Source organism: Pinus tabuliformis, chromosome 4_1 (genome assembly GCF_031772625.1).
Source record: "Pinus tabuliformis cultivar Carrire ecotype Pingquan chromosome 4_1, CPIR1, whole genome shotgun sequence".
In the NCBI taxonomy this organism is placed as follows: domain Eukaryota; kingdom Viridiplantae; phylum Streptophyta; class Pinopsida; order Pinales; family Pinaceae; genus Pinus; species Pinus tabuliformis.
The window spans coordinates 379,849,341-379,857,417 of NC_142303.1; positions in this window are offsets into that span (position 1 = coordinate 379,849,341).

Consider the following 8,077-nt stretch of genomic DNA (forward strand, 5'->3'; position numbering starts at 1 on the left):
CTAGACCCTGCTCCTTTCAGATGAAATAAGGTTTGAAGGTCCACTGATGGGAAGGGTACCTAATATGAAGTTCGAAGACTGGGACCTCGTGGACAACAAGAAGTTCCCATAGTTGGCCACGAATAAATTACTACAGCAGAAATGGTTACGCAGTGTGGAGAGGGCTGGGTTACTCCATCTGCGATGGATACCCACTACCACTGCGCACCCATCACAATTTTTGTCATCCGACAGCTGATGTGCCTAGTACATGATGGGTATCTTTGGTTAGAGGAGCCGATTCCCATCAAGACCGATTTAATTAACACTGGATTTCTCAGCTGCCCATCAAAGGAAACAACTTTGCAGCCATAGCAGGAAAGAGCAATGACTTGGCCCTCACAGAATCTATGAAGGCCAAATATAAGCTGGAGAAGAGGAAGCGAGGGTATGTAACCACAAGCATCAAGGACCAAGGGGTGTGCGTAGCTACCCAGCTACTGGTCGGTAAGCTAATGAGGAAATGTCAGGCTGACAAAGTGCCAGCATCTGTAATTGCGTTGGCAGAGCAGTGCGTAGAGGGGGTCCAGTTCAACTGGGCACAGTTCCTCTGTGACGAGTTTTTGAAAAACTGTAGAGAGGCCCAAGAGCAAGGTAAGACCTTCCACTATGCGTGGTTGCTCTTATCCATCCTGTTGGTTGTAGGAGAGATACCAGAAGACAACTAGTTTCCCATGGTTGAGGGTGACCTACCCAAAGCCACAAGGTACACCTCGCTCTGGGAAATGAAAGATGCGACGAGGATTTGCGGGATAAATGTGTTTTGGGTGTTCGTAGAGGCAAGCATATGAACATGGATCAATCGTAGGCCGTGCTTGTCCCCTATAGTCCATAATAGCTTACAGATCATGGCAAAGTTCAAGGCGGATATGCATAACTTGTATATCCGGGTGCACAAAGATCTTGCACGAACATGGGTGAAGCTCCCGTTCATTGTAACGGATGATGTGATCTTTGCGGTAATGGAGTCCTGACCTTCAGAGTGGTGTGCCCCAGACTTGGAAGAAATGGAAAAGATCACAGCACAACAGCAAAAGAAGGAAACCAAGCTGTGCATCGTGCAGCTGGTGGAGAGAAAGCACTAGGAACAAGAAGCGGCCACGTAGCAGAAGGCGGCTAAGGCAACAGTGGCAGCACAGATGATAAAGACCACAACTGTACCCACCAAAGAGACCATGGAAGGATAGGAATGCATGGACCCTACACTAAAATTGATCCAACTCAAGAGGCCGTGCATCCATGAGAAGCCAACCTCGCAAAAAAAGATGAAGGAAATAAAGAACTCTGAGGGAGACCTTCTTGACATTGGCGAAATAGTTTGCGATGTCACTAAGGATGCTTTTGAAGAATTAATGACGGAGCAGACAACTGTGTTGGGGCCACTCCAAGCGCAGTTGCAAGCATTACAAGTGTGACCCCAAGGAATAATGGTGCCACATGTTGTGGCAGGTACATCCGAAGCTGAGCTGATGTTGTGCGTCTACACCACGAACACTTTTGTATTACTAGAAGGCACAGTCTTAGTAGCCGCCGAGGGCGACGGGGCCACGACAAGTCAAATGAAGGGCTGGGGGTTGAATTTGGCCGCCCTTCCTAGAGAAATCCTATACCAACTACAGGATGGGGTAACTGCTGAGCTTCGCACCAGGGAGGGCCGTGCCCTCCAAGTCTTGAGCAAGTAGAAGTTAAATTTAGAACAGCTCAGCCTGCAGCGTGACAACCTGGTTGCACAAACCCAGGGATTGGAACAGGCCGTGGAGGAGGCCTGTAGCAACATATAGGAGTTGGTCATGCTAGCAGTACTCCCAATAGCAGAAAAGATTCATCAACTAGCAGCTAGAGTCTGCAAGGCCCAGGAGGAGGCCACAAAGGTTCAGTTGGAGTTGAACCTCCAGATCACTGAGCTGCGGCTGAAGGCACAACCCTCTACACCCTCGCAAGTCAGAGAGTGGCACCATCGCGTCATTCAATCAAGGTTGGAAGAAATAGAGCACGCCATATAGGATTGCACAAGCTTGTTAGATTAGTCACTCTTCACCCGCACTTCATTGTAGGAAGACCCAATGCTACATTGTTTAGAGATAGAAGTGCGGGAGTTGCAGCAGGCCTATGACAATGTTCGGGGGACTGCGTAGATGGTCGCCCTTACTCAGCGACTGGGCAAGATGAGGGAGGCCCAGGATCTAAAGGAATAGGTGGATGCCATGCACCAGAAAGAAGCAATGCTTAAAGCATGCATCCAGCCTTGGCTTGAGGAAGCATTCACAGTCACCGCCATGATCGAGGGAAAGCTGGCCCAAATGAAGGTACATATGTGCCAAGGCAAGAAGGTTCCCCTGACAATGATGCATCGGATATCTGTGCACAACTGATACAACGGAAAGTGGAAGAACGTGTTGCAGACGTAAGTGAAGCGTAGAAGTTGCTAGATGGAATCCGCACGAAGATCACCATCCAGTAGAGTGACTTGGGATGAGTCACGATGATTGTGCTGGGGGCTTGTTGGGTAGTGGATGCCCCAATAGCATATTTTTGGGGCTTGAAGCTCGAGGTTTTGTAAAAACCCCGCAAAATGTGGGCGCGGAGCGCGAGAGTCTAGGGTTGTCTGCCCTAAAATAATTTAATATAGAATGTGTTGGCCTACCCATGGTCCGTGGACCATGGGATTGTATAAATAGAGTGAGGCTCTAAGTGTAAAAGTCAGTCTTATCTTGGAGAAGTGATTTGGGTTTTTGGATGATGAATTAGCTCTGAGTCTGTAACTCCGAGTCTTGGGTTGTAGTAGTAGGAAGAGGCTTTGCAGTTGAGTGCACAAAGGCCTGGTAGAGTCCACAGTTGTGTGCATGGACCCCTGCAGCTGAGTGCGCAGGGCAGAGTTGGAATTGTACTGGGACAAAGAATTAATAAAATATAAGTTGATATTGGAATACTCTGTGTCTAGGCTTCTGTTATATTTATGCATCTCTTTATTGTTTATGATTGCACAAACTGGTTATGAATTTTAAATGATGAATGAGAATATTAGGCCCACATAATTAAGTTAAGATCTATAATAAAAGCACATTAAGGAATAAGGATCTAGACAACACCTCTTCACACTCTTTACAAAGCTACGTGGAAGCAGTTGCACAAGTTGCAAATGATAGATGGTTGTGTGGAGCAGTGCAGGCGTATAGGTTCAGTTCATGAACTTCCCAGACTTCATCAAGACATCCCTAGGGTGCAGAAACCTAGTTCCAGCACCCTCCCATATTACCTCGGGTGAGACCTCAGTCCACACATTGCAAATTGTTGCCAAAAGGACTGGTAGTTTTGGGATTTGTTTGGCTAAATCACTTCTGAACCTAGGTCAGGACCCAACAAGCCAACATTCTCTCTCAACAACCTCAACACTACTGTTAAATGTTTGGTATGCTCTTCCTCATTTTTATAATATACTAGTATATCATCAACGAACACAATAACAAACTTATCGAAATATGGATGCAACACACTATTCATCAAACACTTATATGTAGCTGGAGTATTAGATAAGCCAAATGGAACAACACCAAACTCATAATTCCTATAACTGGTCTGGAAAGCGGTCTTGTAAATTTCTTCCTCTTTGATGCATACCTAATGATATCTAGATCTCATGTCAATATTCGAGAACACTGCTGCTCCCTTTAGATGATCGAACAAGTCATCAATCCTCAGCAAAGGGTACCTGTTCTTGATGGTCACTTTGTTCAACTACATGTAGTCAATGCATAATCTGAGTGCTCCATCTTTATACTTTAGAAACAATACTAGTGCACCCCATGGTGATACACTTGGCCTAATCTACCCCTTGCCCAACATTTGCTTCAGTTGCAACTTTAACTCAACCAACTCAGGTGTGCTCATCTTGTAAGGTGCTTTTGATGGTGGAGCTGCCCTTGGCACTAACTCAATAGAAAATTCTACCTTGTTGTGAGGTGGAAACTCTGTAATGTCCTCAAGAAATACATCCTTGCACTACTTTAAAACTGAGTACCTTCTCAACACATCCATATCCTCAACTTCCTTACCCTTATCACTAGAAATTTGCACTGTGAATAACTCACATCCTTTCCTGCAGCTACACTTTTCTTGCATAACTATCACTATCCTAACTGATGTAGCTTTCTTCTTAACCTATAAGATTATTAGTTCCCCATTGTCATCAACACACTCAATGGCTTTATCATAACAATCCACCGTGGTTCTATGAAGATACAACTAGTCCATGCCTAACAACATACTGTATGAACCTAGTGATAATACATTCAAATGTGGTGTGGTAGGAATATCATTCAATTCAAATGCACAAGCTCTTACCCAATGATGAACTCGCTTCTTCATACCTATAGCCAATTGCACTAACCAAGACTCGGCATGCAATTCCATACTCAAACCACAATTATCCACCAAGTCAGCACTAACATAGCTATAATTAGATCCAGGGTTAATCAAAATAGAAATAACTTTATCACAAAGGTTACCATCCATTTCATTGATAGATGCATGATACTCTTCCTATTTGCTATCCAATTCTACATAAATGCGTGGAATACCCTGATCGACATCTCCAATAGTTTGTGCCTCTTGCACAATGTATATATTAGGCCTACCACTTTGGTACTGTGGATAGTCTCTCTTGCAATGATCTCCTCCACAAGTTCAACACTACACGAGCTCCTTATTCTTCCTCAAATCAGTGTCCCTATCCTTTGTCTGATGCATTGAACCTCTTAGGTGGTGCAACATTCTCCTTGTTACCTATATCCTGAGGCCTTACTCTCTTTCTATCCCCTTTTTCTTGGTTCTTTGCATTACCTCTCCAGTCCAGCTTAGTCTCGGTTCTGTGCTTTGATTGTTCATAGAAAAACCTTAGCTTCTGAATGGCCTCCTCCAATGATCTAGGCTCATCGAACTCAATTCTATCTTTAAATGAAACCAGTAACCCACTAATGAAACTCTGAATATTGACATTTTCTTCTGTGAGATAAGGTACATACCTCAGTAACTCCGAGGACCTGCTAGTGTACTCATCATTCATCATAGATCCCATATTTAGCTCATAACATTCCTTTACTCTATCACCAAAGTATATTTCTGACAAATACTTCTTCTTGAATAGCCGCTAAAATTCACTCCAAGTCAAATATTCCTCACGAATACATATGAAATTCTTCACATCTTCCCACTAAATGTTTGCTTTACCTTTGAGATTGAATTTAGCCACTCTAGCTTTCATGTTATTTGAATAGTCATGCAACCTAAAGAATTTCCTCATGCCAAGCAACCATGCCTCTGGATCTTGTGGTTTCTTCATCTCTCCATCAAATGTTGGTGCCTTGTCTTTCTTAAACTCATTCGACAATATCCCCTATCACTCCTCCTGTAAGGATGATGATGATGACGATCATGATGCCTATCTGAATCAGAACTAGAATCATACATGTGTCTATACCCTATCCTATTTGGAGTGTCCAACAATCTATCATCTCTAATTGTGTCATCTCTATCTGATCTGTGACCACTATGCTACTGACTACCATATGCCCCATTAGTTGTATCCTCCTTCTCATAGCTAATTTGACATTGTCCCTGTCATAGGAAATATGACAAACTCTAAAGTATTACTGCATTTACCTCTTCTTGTTTCTCCTATGCCTCCATGATTATGCCATTATCTACCTTACAACTCCTTATTTCTTCCTTTAAGCTTCTTAGTGTAACTGCCAAATCAGAAGAGTTCCCAACATGATATTTCTCTTCGAATTCATCGGAAGAGTCTTTGTAGTCAACCATCTTGCTAGCCATTTGATATTTCTTCCTGCAAGGTGTATGATGTCAGCAAAACCAAATCACAATAAACCAACGTACCTTAGTATATCTTAGGGAGGATACCTTGTCTACAAGATCAACAAATCATGGTGATACATGTATAACATAATCATGATAACATATCAAAATATAAAACATAAGCATATGACCATGCTACCATCATTCTAGCTAGGGTCCAATTATCAATGCATGACCTCAACAACAACACACCACGACCTCATGCATGAAAACCACCAATACATCATTGTACACTTGAACACATGCAAACATGAACATGCATAAGCGATGCATAACCATCCACACATATGCATAAACATGTATCATTAAGCATGAATGAACAATACTTGAAATCAGACCTACAAGAATGGTACATGCACCCAAGCACACAAGAATGTCACCAATCAAGTAAGAATGTAACCAAGCATACTACAACGATATATGTAAGTGACATAAATCAACATGTAACCAGTCATACACTCACAGCGATTCATTCCTCAACAAAACATCAAGTTTCACCTGACGACATCACTACAACCATGACCAACATCATGCAAATAAAGCAAGCACATGGAATGCAACTGACGTGCATGCATGACCAACACATAGCCCATCCAGTCTGAGGGGTGAACCATGCTCTGATACCACTTTGTAAAACCATCCTCCCACAACTAGCCAAGCAACCAGCCAGTTGGGGTAAACATGCGAAGCGAGGCCATTATGATATGATTTGACCTCCTAAGTCACGTTAAGGAAGTGGAAGCGACAGAAACACCCCATACAGACATTAATCATCAACTACAGGACCCTCAGGAACCAATCCAATACTTTAGACAACTTACCTTGGGGTCCCACTAAAATTTTGGAAAACTTAAGCCTCAGTCCCTCCCATGCTATAGGCATGAGGGCGATCAGAAACTCAATGTTGCTCTCACATGCTTGCTTGCAAGCAACCAAAGAGAAAAACTGTTAGTGCTATGCCAACAAATCTAGGATTTGAGCCACTTTTTGAGGCCCAAAGCCTAGGTCACTGCCCATAATTGAATCATCTCTTTAGATCAATAAAATAACATGGAAATGATAGTACTAAAGCACATACTTGTTCAGGACCTTGATTGGACCCCTACTAGTCACGCCAGGCATTTCATTAAAGATATTGCAAATGTGTAATCTATAGGTTTAATTAACATTTCTAAGCATAGGGGTCTCATACTTAGCTGAGAATTGCTAAGAACCATTGATGCCTCAACATAACAATTTTCATTCCATCCATTACGTCATAGATACATTGATCATTCAATTACAAGTAAAAACAAGACGAGAGCCACACATGGTTGCTGTCATAAAACATATACATCACCAACATATTAGGTACATAAATATCAATGAAACTACAACCATATACACCACATATAATCCACCATAATAATCATAGAAATACTCGGAGAAATAACCTTTAATTAATGATGCAAAATCCAAACCTGGAATGGGACTTCCACATTCCACCTGACTGTAGAATGGCTTAGCCAAATATTTCTTCAGTCATTCACCCTCATGCCATATTCCAAGAATGAATGTGGGATCCCAGACCACATCAATAAAAAACCATCCAGTTCTTATAGAGGCCATCCACCTCAACCCATCCAATAATGGTTTCACCTCACAGTTAGACATCACAAAACCGTCATTAGATCGGTCTCTATCCTAGCCATCCAGGGATGTAGATAATTTGTTCCAACCAAGGCTCCAAGACTAGTAATTTAACCCACAACTATCACCAAGCTCAAGATAATTTGTCCAACTGAGGTTCCAAGACTTGTAACTCAACCCACCATGGGTTGCGGAGGGTTTGTCCAACCAAGGCTACATGACTAGTAACTCAACCCAAGCTGTTACGAGGCTCCAGAGTGTTTGTCCAACCAAGGCTCCAGGAACTAGTAACTCAACCCAAACTAAAGAAACATGAGAACCAAACAAAAACAAACAATGAAAGTAAACCCACAATCACCATGGCTATCTAGGAAATGGTAAGGCTAGGCAATCCACTATTAATCTAGGAAATCCTCCATGCCAATGACAGATCACAACTAGGAAACCACATGCATGTTCCATGCATGCCAAAACTAGTGAAGGAAACATACATGCAACTTGGTACCTGCAAGAAAATTTGATGTAGCTGTTGATCCCG